We start from the raw sequence: 15,137 nt of genomic DNA, 5'->3' as shown, positions 1-15,137 counted from the left end.
TGAGCTCTGGTGTCTCATTTCAGCCTCTTCTTGTTTTGGAGGCAGATCTCAGGTCCAGCAGGCCCACCTTGATGAGCTCTTGGACCAAATGAGACATCAAAGCCATGAGGAAATACTAAAGATTCACCTAAGAAAGGTCAAAGATTTTCTGAAGAACATGAAATCCAGGCCGGCTGATGAGATGCTAAAAAACAGAAGAGGCTGGCCTGAAATTTTTAACTATGGTCACAGGCAGCCCACTCAGGAGGCTAGGAGCTTGGTCAGCAAGATGAGGACTAATGTTTTGCCTCCAACTTAAGGGAGTGTTGTGGTCCTTTGTAGCTTTACTCTCAGCCCACATAGAAGCTTTAAAAGAGAATGTTGAAAAATTTGTAGAGGATGGTTTTAAGGCAATGTACGTTAAAGTGTGACATAAATTGTGTGTTGAAAAAAGTACAGTGTTGAGTCTTTTTATGCATAGAGGATAAATTGTCATTATCTTAAGCAAGACTTATAATTATGAGATGTTTTATGTAAGTCTTTTGGTAATTACAAGAAAAAAGTTACAATAGATACAAAAAAGAGAAGGGATCAAAGCATATAACAATAATAAAAGCAAAAAAAAATCAACAAAAACACAAAGGAAGACAGCATAAAAAAACAAACTACTAAACGATCAGACAATTAACAAAATGACAGTAATAAGTACTTACCTATCACTATTTTTTAAATATAAAAAGTCAAATTACCCAACAAAAACACATTGCTATGGTATGAATGTCCCCTCCAAAATTTATGTTGAAATTTAACTCATTGTTATAAAATTAGGAAGATAGACATTTAGGAATTGACTAGGTCATGAGGGCTCTACTCTGTGAATGAATTAATGTCATTATTTCCAGGATGAATTAGTCATCATGAGAGTGGTTCCATCATAAAGGTAAGCTCTCTGGTGTACACCTTCTATCCCCCTTATGCCTTTGACCATTTTGTGATGTGGAAATATGGTTCTCATCAGATGGCAATGGCATGTTCTTGGACTTTTGGCATCTAAAAACATGAGCTAAGTAAACTTCTCTTCTTTATAAATTGCCCACTCTAGAATAGTTTGTTATTGAAGCAGAAAATGAACTAAAACATTCCCAAAATGTCTAAAGAGATTAAAAACTTCAATGTTATCCCCATCAAGCTACCATTGACTTTCTTCACAGAATTAGGAAAAGCTATTTTAAATTTCATATAAAACAAAAAAAGAGCCCATATAGTCAAGACAATCCTAAGCAAGAAGAACAAAGCTGGAGGCATCACGCTACCTGACTTCAAACTGTACTACAAGGCTGCAGTAACCAAAAGAGCATTGTGCTGGTACCAAAACAGATACATAGACCAGTGGAACAGAACAGAGGCCTCAGAAATAACAGCACATATCTACAACCATCTGATCTTTGAGAAACCTGACAAAAACAAGCAATGGGGAAAGGATTTCCTATTTAACAAATGGTATTGGGAAAACTGGCTAGCTATATGCAGAAACTGAAACTGGACCCCTCCCTTACACCTTATACAAAAATTAACTCAAGATGGATTAAAGACTTAAATGTAAGACCTAAAACCATAAAAACCCTGGAAGAAAACCTAGGCAATACCATTCAGAACATAGGCATGGGCAAAGACTTTGTGACTAAATCACCAAAAGCAATGGCAACAAAAGCCAAAATTGGCAAATGGAATCTAATTAAACCATCTCACACCAGTTTGAATGGCAGTCTTTAAAAAGTCAGGAAACAATAGATGCTTGAGAGGATGTGGAGAAATAGGAACGTTTTACACTATTGGTGGGAGTGTAAATTAGTTCAACCATTGTGAAAGATAGTGTGGTGATTCCTCAAGGATCTAGAACCAGAAATACCATTTGACCCAGCAATCTCATTACTGGGTATATACCCAAAGGATTATAAATCATACTGCTATAAATGCACACAATAAAGATGCACACGTATGTTCACTGCAGTACTGTTCACAATAGCAAAGACTTGGAACCAACCCAAATGCCCATCAATGATAGACTGGATAAAGAAAATGTGGCACATATACACCATGGAATACTACGCAGCCATGAAAAGGGATGAGTTCATGTCTTTTGCAGGGACATGGATGAAGCTGAAAGCCATGATTCTCAGCAAACTAACACAAGGACAGAAAACCAAACACCACATGTTCTCACTCATAAGTGGGAGTTGAATAATGAGATCACATGGACCCAGGGAGGGGAACATCACACACTGGGGCCTGCCAGGAGGTGGGGGGATAGGGGAGGAATAGCATTAAGAGAAATACCTAATGCATATGAGGGGTTGATGGGTGCAGCAAACCACCATGGCATGTGTATACCTATGTAACAGACCTGCACGCTCTGCACATGTACCCCAGAACTTAAAGTATAATAAAAAAAAAAAAAAAAAGTTAAAAAATATAACAAGTGTTTTACACAAGAAACTTGTTTTAGATTTAAGGTTACACATAGGTTAATGGTTAAATAATAAAAACAATTACTATGCCAATAATAACTAAAAGAGTGTATTAGTGGCTATATTTATATCACAAAAAATAGATTTCTAGAGACAATCTGTCACAAGATATAAAGAAGTTCACTACATGATGACAACAAGCTAATTTGTCAAAAGGCTATAACAACTTATATATGCACCCAACATTGGAGCACATAAATATGTAAATATTTATATATGTATATAATAAAATATACCTATTTATCTATATAATAATATATATTTGATATACTACTATAGAAAAAAAGACCATTATGATAATAATAGAAGATATTATTACTCTACTGAAAACAGTAGATTATTCAGACAAAGTTAGAAAGAAAACAATGTACTTGCATAGCACTATAGAATAATTGATAAAACTACTCACAGAACTTGGCAAAATATTTGACCTATGTTTACCAGGTTATTATAATAAACACAATTCAGAGAAAGAAAGGTACAAAAGAAAGATGGGTCGGGTAGCAAGTCCTGGTAAATAGTGATGTAAGAAAACTCTCTAATTCTTTGTGTTCTGTGAGAACAGCTTATTGCAAAGAAACAGCCTTATCATTGTGACCTAGATGGTACATCCTCTTCTAGATAGGACTCTCCTCACTTGCCTGGACTCTGCTTACAATACAGATTTTGACAAATCACTGGGTGAAACACCTAGGTGGTGGCTCTTCCTTCTTTCCTGGGCTCTTCTATCAGGGAAGATTGTGATGTTTTCTGAGCCCAGCACTCGAGTGAGGTGACTCATCTCCCTGGGCCCTCCCCACAGAGAGCATTGTGAAATATCTTTGGGATCACCACCTAGGTAATGTGAATCGCCTCTACTTCATGGGCTTTGCACTCCAAAGCGCTTGTGATTTTCATGGGAAGCAGCACCCAGGTGATTTGATTCTTTTGGTTGGGGGGCTGGGATCTGCCAACAGGAATAAATTTTACATAAGATTCACAGATTCTCCACATTCCCATTTGTTCCTTATAAACAATTAAGTACTTTTGTCTTCAGAGTTCAGAAGGAAATACTTGTTATGCACAGTTTACTTGTATTTTTTCCCCCCCAGGCCCCTGGATTCTGCTCCACCTTCAGTCTGAGTAAACACACAACCCCTCTTTATGCCCCTCCCAAGAACAGGTTGATTTCAGGGTGAAACCTTCTCTAATCTTGAATGGATTTTGCCACCCCCCACTGTGCCCTTGCTCTCCCACTCTTCTTTCTAGTATACCTTGCTCCTCCATTTCAAAGACAGCTCTTTTCTGCCTAATATTTTAGATGTTTGCAGATATTATGCTTGGTGCTTCCACCATTGCAATACTCCTTTAGGATAAAGTCTCTAAATTTATTTTATTTGAAAATATCTAGAAACAGCCCCAGGACAATAACAATTACACCCTCACAGAGAACATCTCGGTTCTCCTCCCATCTCAACTCTCACTGCATCTGCCTGTGGATCTCCACAGTTGAGAAGGCGGCATACACTTGGGCCCAACTCACAGGATATGATAACACTTACACATGGGCCAAGTCAAAAGGAGGGATTTTGACTCTCATAACTAGGCTTCAAGCAATGGGTAAGGTACTGGGCCTTCTAACTGTATAGAGGTCAGAGGACTATAAAACCCATGCATATCTAATATACCCCTTGAGTGGTACAGAGAATGTCATAACAGGACCCAGTTCACAGGTAAGATATAGAGACCTGTATGACCACACAGCCAAACGTCGAAATTGTCACATGCCCACATGTACACAGCCTGCAACTGAGGTTCTAAGCCTCACACCCATGGGCAGTAGGAATTTGGAGTTGTGACTCTCACAGGTGGATTCAGTCCACAGGTGAAATGGTGACTCTCCCACTAAGATTCTGCACAGCATTGAGTCTGTGACTCCCTTACCAGGACACAGCTTGGAGAAGGGATTGGGGCTCTCACATGAAGATGCAGTCCACTGTTGAGATTGTGACTCATGTACTTGGACCCAACTCACAGTAGTTGTTGACTGTTCTACTTGGAGTGGAGAAATGTGTGGGATTGGGGGGTCTCATATCCGGGCCTTCCCACAGTTATGATTGTGACATACACCTCTACCTCGAACCCTAGTGATTTGACAGTTGTTTTGAGCTCAGCAGAGATATCTTGTGACTTATACCTGGGACAAACACTAAGTGATGTGACTATTTTGCCTAGACACTTCCCTTAAAGGAATTGTGATATATCTCTCTACTTTGCACCTAGGTAATGTAAATCTTTTCCCCTACCTGGACCCTGCTCACAGGTAAGGTTATAACATATTGCTAAGCCTAGTACTTAATGATGTGACTGTTCGATCCTGTTTGTGCCCTTCCCTCAAGACGCATTGTGACATATCACTGGGCTAAGCAACAAGGTAATGTGTGTCTTTTGTCTGGGCTATATGTGCAGGGGGCATCGGGAAACATCTCTGGACTAGTCACCTAAAAAAAATGACTCTCCTCCCTTGCCTGGACTCTGCTTACAATAGAGATTTTGACAAATCACTGGGTGAAACACCTAGGTGATGTGGCTCTTCCTTCTTTCCTGGGCTCATTCAATCTTCATATACTTATCACAACACAAGAATACCTCTGACTCCTCCTACCATCATGACCCCTGGCTATAATATGATTTACTTCCACATTAGCTGAAACAAACCAAGCTCCCTTTGACCTCACAGAAGGTGAATCAGAACTAGTCTCAGGCTTTAACATTGAATATGCCGCAGGTCCATTTGCTCTATTCTTTATAGCTGATACATAAATATTATTATAATAAATGCCCTAACAACTACAATCTTTCTAGGCACATTGTACTCTGTTCATTCTCCAGAACTATTTACAACATACTTTGCCACCAAAACACTTCTCCTGACCTCTTTAATTTTATGAATCCAAACAGCATACCCCCAGTTTCGTTATGATCAACTTATACACCTACTATGAAAAAATTTCCTCCCACTCACACTATCTTTCCTCATATGATACATCTCAACACCTGCTACAATCTCCAGCATCCCCCCTCAAACCTAGAAATATGTCTGACAAAAGAGTTACTTTGATAGAGTAAATGATAGAGGCCCTAATCCTCTTATTTCTAGGATTATAGGTATCGAACCTACCCCTGAGAACCCAAATTTCTCCGTGCTACCTATCACACTCCATCCTAAAGTAAGGTCAGCTAAATAAGCTATTGGGCCCATACCCTGAAAATGTTGGTTACATCCTTCCCGTACTAATTAACCCACTAGCCCAACTTATTATTTACCTCACCATAATCACAGGTACTCTCATTACATCACTAAGCTCACACTGATTCCTCGCCTGAGCAGGCCTGGAAATAAATATACTAGCCTTCACCCCAATTCTAATTTTTAAAAAAATCCCCGCTCTACAGAAGCCGCTACTAAATATTTCCTAATACAATCCACCGCATCTATATTTCTCATAATAGCAATCATCTCCAACAACCTGCTCTCTGGATACTGGGCTATAACAAGCAACACCAACCAAGTTTCATCTTTAATCATAACAACAGCCCTCGTCATAAAACTAGGAATAGCTCCTTTCCACTTTTGAGTTCCAGAAGTCACCCAAGAGACATCCTTAATTTCCGGCCTGCTTCTCCTCACATGACAAAAACTAGCCCCCATCTCAATTATATACCAAATATACCCTTCAACTAATACAAACATTCTCCTAATCCTCTCAACTCTATCTATTATAGTGGGCAGTTGAGGAGGCCTTAATCAAACACAACTACCAAGAGTATGAAGAGTATGAAGATTGAAGAGTATGCCAAATTTCTGGCATACTCTTCAATCACTCACATAGGCTGAATAATAATAACACTAGTATACAACCCAAATATCACAATCTCCTACCTAGCCGTATATATTATTCTAACAACCACTGCATTCCTAGCTCTCAACCTAAACTCAAACACCACAACTCTCATACTGTCTCTCGCTTGAAACAAACTAACCTGATTAATACCGTTAACATCGTCTACTCTCCTGTCCATAGGAGGCTTACCCCCACTAACCCACTTCCTGCCCAAATGAATTACCATCCAAGAACTTACAAAAAACAATAACTTCACCATTCCCACCATCGTAATTATCATAACCCTACTCAACTTAGACTTTTACATACGCCTAATTACACCACTTCCATAACATTATACCTTACATCCAACAATACAAAAATAAAATGACAATTTGAAAGCACAAAACCCACACTTCTCATCTCCCCACTCATTATCCTCACCACCCTCCTCTTACCAATTTCCCCACTAACCCTAGCTATCATCTAGAAATTTAGGTTAAGTAAGATCCAGGGCCTTCAAAGCCCTTAGTAAGTTAAACCATGCTTAATTTCTGAGATACATAAGGACTGCAAACTCTACTCTGCATCATCTGAACGCAAATCAATTACTTTAATTAAGCTAAACTCTTGCTAGATTAATGGGACACAAACCCACAAAAATTTAGTTAACAGCTAGAAACCTAGGTGTCCACTTGACACTTCTTGTTCACCTATGGCCAAACCTTTATTAGGATACTCTTCAATAGCCATTGCTGTAGTATAACCAAAAACAACTATCATGCCTCCCAAATAAATTAAAAATATCATTAAACCCATATAAGTCCCCCCACAGTTCAAAATAATCACACAACCAACTACACTACTAATAATTAATGCTAGCCCTCCATAAATAGGAGAAGGTTTAGAAGAAAATCCCACAAACCCCATAACTAATAACACACTTAATAAAAATAAAATATATGCCATTGTTTTCACATGGACTCCAACCATGACCAATGATATGAAAAACCATCGTTGTATTTCAACTACAAAAACACCAATGATACCAACACGCAAATCTAACCCGATTTTAAAAATAATCAACTACTCCCTCATTGATCTACCCACCCCATCCAACATCTCCATATGATGAAATTTCGGCTCACTCCTTGCAACCTGTCTGATTCTACAAACTATTACAGGCCTATTCCTAGCAATACACTACTCACCGGACACTTCCTCCGCCTTCTCCTCAGTCGCACACATCATCCGAGATGTAAACTACGGCTGAACTCTTCACTATCTCCACGCTAACGGTGCCTCCGTATTCTTCATCTGCCTCTTTCTACATGTTGGCCGAGGCCTCTATTACGGCTCCTTTCTTCTTACAGAAACCTGAAACATTGGCATTGCCCTTCTACTCATAACCATAGCAAGAGCCTTCATAGGCTACCTACTCCCATGGAGTCAAATATCATTCTGAGGTGCCACTGTAATTACAAACCTATTATCAGCAATTCCATATATCGGAACCAATCTTGGCCAATGAGTTTGAGGCGGATATTCCTTTGAAAGTCCTACTCTTACACGATTCTTCACCCTTCACTTCATCCTGCCCTTTATTATCACAGCCCTCACAACTCTACACCTGTTATTTCTACACGAAACAAGATCAAATAACCCCTGCGGAATTCCCTCTCACTCCGACAAAATTGCTTTCCATCCCTACTACACAATCAAAGATATCTTAGGCCTAATCCTCCTCTTTATAACCTTAATAACATTAGTATTATTCTCACCTGACCTTCTAAGCGACCCAGATAACTATACCCCAGCGAATCCCCTAAGCACTCCTCCACACATTAAACCAGAGTGATATTTCCTTTTCGCATATACAATCTTACAATCCATTCCTAATAAATTAAGAGGAGTATTAGCACGTCTCCTATCAATCCTTATCTTAATAATCATACCCATTCTCCACAAATCTAAACAACAAAGTATAGCATTCCGCCCGCTTAGCCAATCCCTATTCTGACTCCTAATCACAATTCCACTAACTCTCACTTGAATCGGAGGCCAACCGGTAAACCAGCCCTTCATGATTATTGGACAAATAGCATCCATAATATATTTTACCACAATTCTAATATTAATACCACTTGCCTCTCTAACCGAAAACGATCTACTCAAGTGAACTTGCCCTCGTAGTATAAATTAATACACCAGTCTTGTAAACTGGAGACGGAAAATCCCCCCTAGGGCAACTCAGAAAGAAAGTACTTAACTTCACCACCAACACCCAAAATTGGCATTCTAATTTGAACTACTTTCTGTATTCTATGGTGTGCAAGCTTTAAATGCAACTTAAGTATTATCTTATTTTAATACACTTTTATATAAATCGTGCATTCCTGCTAGTCAACATGAATATTATATGGTACTACATATGTTTAACTGTACATAGCACATACTATTACATATTTACTAAAAATCATCACACAACATGCTTACAAGCAAGCACTCTAATAAACTAACCAACTATAACACATAATACTAAGACTCAAAGCCCAACCATGCCCCTTAGAATATCAACCAACCCAGTTAATTATTCATCGTACATAGTACATTAGATCATTTATCGGACATAGCACATTCCAATTAAACAAGTCCTTGTCACCACGAATACCCCCCTCACTTAGGTGTCCCTTGTTCACCATCCTCCGTGAAATCAATATCCCGCACAAGAGTGCTACTCTCCTCGCTCCTGGCCCATAAACCGTGGGGGTAGCTACAGTGAACTGTATCCGGCATCTGGTTCTTACCTCAGGGCCATACAACCAAGATCGCCCACACCTTCCCCTTAAATAAGACACCTCGATGGATCACGGGTCTATCACCCTGTTAACCAGTCACGGGAGCTCTCCATGCATTTGGTATCTTTTATCTCTGGTCTGCACGCGACCCCATCGCAGAATGCTGGTCTCGCCATAACACACGCCACAGAACCTGTCTTTGATTGCTACTCCATACCATTATTAATCGCACCTACATTCAATATCCTAGTCCTGCATAGACGTTACAGGGTGTTATTTAATTCATGCTTGTAGGACATACCAATAACCACTATACAGCCTATCTCTAACTACACTATAAAAACACAACAAATTTTTAACAAACCCCCCTCCCCCATCTCTGACTTCTCCCATAAAAACTCGCTTTTGCCAAACCCCAAAGACAAAAGCCTTGATCCACTTAGCCAGAGCTTACGTTCTCATCTTTTAGCTATGCACAGCTTCAACTGCTATCCCCTCAAATGATATAAAATTACTTCACCTTACCACTCTCAACTTCAATTTCTTTTCCCTTCCATACTTTCTCACTCCCATGCATTTACTCACTACTGAATCTGTGCCCTTATTATCACAACCCCAAAGGCAACACTTCACAATTATATATTTTTCCCTGTTTATGTAGCTTAACTTACCTAAAGCAAGACACTGAAAATGCCTAGACGGGCTTGCACACCCCATAAACAAATAAGTTTGGTCCTAGCCTTTCTATTAGCTCTTAGCAAGATTACACATGCAAGCGTCCCCGCCCCAGTGAGGACACCCTATAAATCACCACGATCATATGGAGTAAGTATCAAGCACGCATAATGCAGCTGAAAACACTTTGCTCAGCCACACCCCCACGGGAGACAGCAGTGACAAGCCTTTAGCAATAAACAAAAGTTTAACTAAGCTATGCTACAATAACGGTTGGTCAATTTCGTGCCAGCCACCACGGCCATATGATTAACCCAAGCTAATAGAGACTGGCCTAAAGAGCGTTTTAGATCTAGTCGAATAAAGCTAAACTCCATCTAAATTGTAAAACCTTAGCTGATGTAAAATAAACTATGAAAGTGGCTTTAAAATTTCTGAACACACAATAGCTAAGACTCAAACTGGGATTAGACACCCCACTATGCTTAGCCTTAAACTTCAATAGTTAGAATAACAAAACTACTCGCCAGAATACTACAAGCAACAGCTTAAAACTCAAAGGACTTGGCGGTGCTTCACATCCCTCTAGAGAAGCCTGTTCTATAATCGATAAACCCCGATCCACCTCACCATCTCTTGCTCAGCCTATATACCGCCATCCTCAGTAAACCCTGATAAGGCCACGAAGTCAGCATAACTGTCCTCTCAAAAATGTTAGGTCAAGGTGTAGCCTATGAGATGGTAAAAAATGGGCTACATTTTCTATCCCAGAAAACCCCAAGATAACTCTTATGAAACCTAAGAGTCCAAGGAGGATTTAGCAGTAAATTAAGAATACAGTGCTTAATTGAATTAGGCCATAAAGCACGCACACACCGCCCGTCACTCTCCTCAAGTATATTTAACGACTAACTTAACTAAACACCCCTAGCGTTTATATAGAGGAGATAAGTCGTAACACGGTAAGTGTACTGGAAGGTGCACTTGGTTAAATCAAAGCATAGCTTAACATAAAGCATCCGGCTTACACCCGGAAGATCTCAATATCATTTGATTGCCTTGAGCTAACACTAGCCCCAAACCCAATCAACACCAATACCAAATTAATTTACACTAAACCATTTACCAATACAAAAGTATAGGCGATAGAAATTTTATCCTGGTACTATAGACACAGTACCGTAAGGGAAAAAGGAAAGAAATTAAACAAGCATAAAATAGCAAGGGCTCACCCCTATACCTTCTGCATAATGAATTAACTAGAAACAATTTCACAAAGAGAACTAAAGCCAAATTCCCCGAAACCACACGAGCTACCCAAAAACAGCTAAAAGAGCGCACCCGTCTATGTAGCAAAATAGTGGGAAGATTTATGGGTAGAGGTGACAAGCCTACTGAGCCTGGTGATAGCTGGTTATCCAAGATAGAATCTTAGTTCGACCTCAAGTTTACCTACAGAACCACTCAATCCCGCTGTAAACTTAATTGTTAGTCTAAAGAGGGACAGCTCTTTAGACATTAGGAAAAAACCTTGTATAGAGAGTAAAAACCCAATCCCCATAGTCGGCCCAAAAGCAGCCATCAATTAAGAAAGCGTTCAAGCTCAACACCAACCATCTAAAAAATTCCAAACATACCACTGAACTCCTTATATCACATTGGATTAATCTATCACCTCATAGAAGCAATAATGCTAGGTAGTATAAGTAACATGAGTATTTTCTCCACCGCATAAGCCTAAATCAGATCGAAAAACTTCGCCGATACTTAACAGCCCAATACTAATAAATACAAACAAGCCAGTATTATTTATACTGTTTTTTTTTTTTATTATACTTTAAGTTCTACTGTTAATCCGACACAGGCATGCTTTAAGGAAAGGTTTAAAAAAGTAAAAGGAACTCGGCAAACTCAACCCCACCTGTTTACTAAAAACATCACCTCTAGCATTACTAGTATTAGAGGCACTGCCTGCCCAGTGACACACGTTTAACGGCCACAGTACCCTGACCATGCAAAGGTAGCATAATCACTTGTTCCTTAAATGGGGACTCGCATGAATGGCACCATGAGGGTTCAACTGTCTCTTACTTTCAACCAGTGAAATTGACCTGCCCGTGAAGAGGCAGACATGAAATAATAAGACGAGAAGACCCTATGGAGCTTTAATTTATTAATGCAATCAAAATCACATAAATCTACGGACCCTTAAAATACTACACCTGCATTAAAAATTTTGGTTGGGGTGACCTCAGAGCATAACTAAATCTCCGAACAACCTATGCTAAGGCCACACAAGCCAAAGCAGACTAGCATCTGTAATTGATCCATATAATTACATATAATTACATGTAATTGATCCATATATTATTGATCCAAATAATTTTTACATGTTTCTTGTCTAAACCCTAGGTAATATGACTCTCCTTTCCTGCCGGGGTCCTGCCCACTATGTGTATTGTGACATATCTCTGGGCTGAGCACAGAGGAGTTGAGACATTCCTTCCTTGGCACTGCCCAAAGGGGACATTATGCCATATCTTTGGGCCAGTCACCTAGGTGATGTGACTCTCTTCTCTTGCCTGGAACCTTTTTACAGTTGGCATTGTAACATATTGCTGGGTCCAGCACCAGGTGATGTTATTCTTATCCCAGGACCCAGCCCACAAATGAAATTGTGGCAATATCTCTGGGTACCTCACCTAGGTGATGTGACTCTGCTATTCTGCCTGGACACTTTCCACAAGAGGAATTGGGACATATTACTAGACCCAGCTCCCAGGTGATGTAACTGTCCTGCCTTGGCCCCTGTGCACAGGGGACATTGTGACATACTTCTTGGCCAAGCAGCCGGGTGATATGACTCTCCTGAATGGGCTCTGCTCCCAGAGAGGATTGTGACCCACCACTGGGCCAATCATGTAGGTGATGTGTCTCTTCTCTGTTGCCTAGATCTTGCCCCAAATAAGAATTGGGACATATCACTGACCCAGCATCCAGGTGATGTGACTTTTGTGTCTGGTCCCTGCCCACAGGTGAAATTGTGAAATACATATAGTCACTGCTTAAAGGTGGTATGATGACTGTCATATATGGATCCAGCTAAGAGAAGAGATTTTGACTCTCATAGCTAGGCTTAGGAAAACAGGCATGGTCCTGTGTCTCCTACTTTAACGAATGTCATAGTGTATTACAGCACCAAAGCACATTGTATTAAGCCCTCAGTTGGTACAGAGAGTGTCATAACAGGACCCGCACAAAGGTGAGGTTATGACTCTCATATGTACATCCAGCTGACAGAATTGTCAACCTCACACATGGACAGTGCCCAATGGTGAGGTCCTAAATCTCACGTGCAAATGCAATTCAGATTTGGAATTGTGACTGTCATACATAGATGCAGCCACAGGTGAGATAATGACTCGTTTTTGAACCCATCTCACAGGTATAGCAATCAAACTTATACCTGGGTCTAGTCAACAAGAGAAATTCACAATCCTGGACATTTTCCAGCTAAAGGTATTAGAGCCAACCCCTCTTGTGGGTGGAGTCCAACTATGCAAGTTAATCACAACAGTGGAGTGAATCAGTGCACAAGAGCCCAAAGCTCACCTGAAGACTGTTTCAATAGGGGGAGCACAGTCCCCAGGTGTTCTAAATCCTGGTCTTGGAGTTATCATCCCATCTGTGGAATGAATTGTCATATGAGATTCACAATTCCAACTTTATAGCCTCTTGACGTGTGATTCAGAACCTCAACATTGGGCTCTGTTCATGTCGGAGGGTAACAATTCTTATTTTTGGCTGGGTGTGCATACAACTGCCACAATTTCACCTGTGTGATGAACTATGTTATGACACTCTTTGTACTTGATGGCTTTATACAATGTGCATGAAGGTCAAAATACCCCATGACCACCCTGAAGTTGAAGACCCAGGACCTTCATTGTTGCCCTAAGACTAACTACAAGAGTCACAGTGTTTTCAGGTATGAGTCATCATCCCACCTGTAGGCTGTGCTCATGTATATTTCACAATTCCAATTGTGGGGAGAGACAAGGCACCAGAGTCACATCACCTGGGTGCTGGCCACAGATATGTCACAATTGCCACCTTGGGCAGGATCTAGGTAGGAGAGGAGAATCCCATCACCTAGGTGACTGGCCCAGTGAGAGGTCCAAATCCTCCCTGGGAGCAGGGGCAATTCAGGAGGATCTTATCAGCTAGGTCCTGGGCCCAGCAATATGTCACAATGCCCTCTGTGGGCAGGGCCAAAGCAGGACAGTTACATCACCTGGGAGCTGGGCCTGGTGATATGTCACAATGCCTCTTGGGGGCAGGTTCAGGCAGGAAGGCAGAGTTACATCACCTAGGTGATAGGCCCAGAGATATTTCACAATGCCTTCTCTAATTAGAACCCAGGCACAGAAGTTACAACATTTGCATTAAGGGCCCAGTGATATGTCACAATCACAACTAAGGGCAGGGCCTGGGCAGGAAAGGAGAGTCACTACACTTTGAGGATTTCCCCAGAGTTATATCACAATTTCCCCTGAGGGCAGGGCTCATGCTGAAGAGGCACATAAATAAAGTGCATGGTCCAGGTATATGTGACAATCTCAACTGTACACGGGGCCCAGGCAGGAAAGTAAAATTAACCAGCTGCTGGGAAAAGGTATATGTCACAATCACACCTTCAGAAAAGTTTAGGGATAAGATTCAAAATCCTACAAATGTCCTGGCTTCTCTTATGACAGTCAACGTATCTTGTGAGTTGCGTTGAAGTACTCAAGTCACAACCTCAACAGTGGACTTGATCTGTGCCTGAGAAGCTGAACTCCTCTTGCAGACATTGTCCCAGTAGGGGAGTCACAGCCTCACAGGGGTGCTGAATCTTGGTGTGAGAGTCACCATCCTACCTGTGGACTGCATCCATGTATGAGTCACAATTCCAACTTTTGACTGCCTCTGAGTGTGAGATTCAGAATGTCATAAGGAGACTGGGTTTTTGTGGGAGGGTGAGAATTCTTACTGTCAGCCGGGTGTGCATATGAGAGTCACAGTCTTACCTGTTTGCTGGTCCCTGTTATGACATGTCTGTACTACCTGATGGTTTTACATAGTGTATGTGAGAGTCACAATCTGCTTTGAGATTTTTGTGCTTTCTCAGGTGTATGTTACAATCTCAAATATATGATTATGCCCATTGCCCTAAGACCAGGCATGAACATCAACATCTCTCCTGTTTGTTGGGTTCAGGTATGACAGCAATTTATGTTCCTGTGATCTGGGTA

This window comes from Chlorocebus sabaeus, chromosome 5, assembly GCF_047675955.1.
Source record: "Chlorocebus sabaeus isolate Y175 chromosome 5, mChlSab1.0.hap1, whole genome shotgun sequence".
Taxonomy (NCBI): Eukaryota; Metazoa; Chordata; class Mammalia; order Primates; family Cercopithecidae; genus Chlorocebus; species Chlorocebus sabaeus.
The sequence above is the reverse complement of the archived record's forward strand: the minus strand, read 5'-3'. Positions refer to the sequence as shown.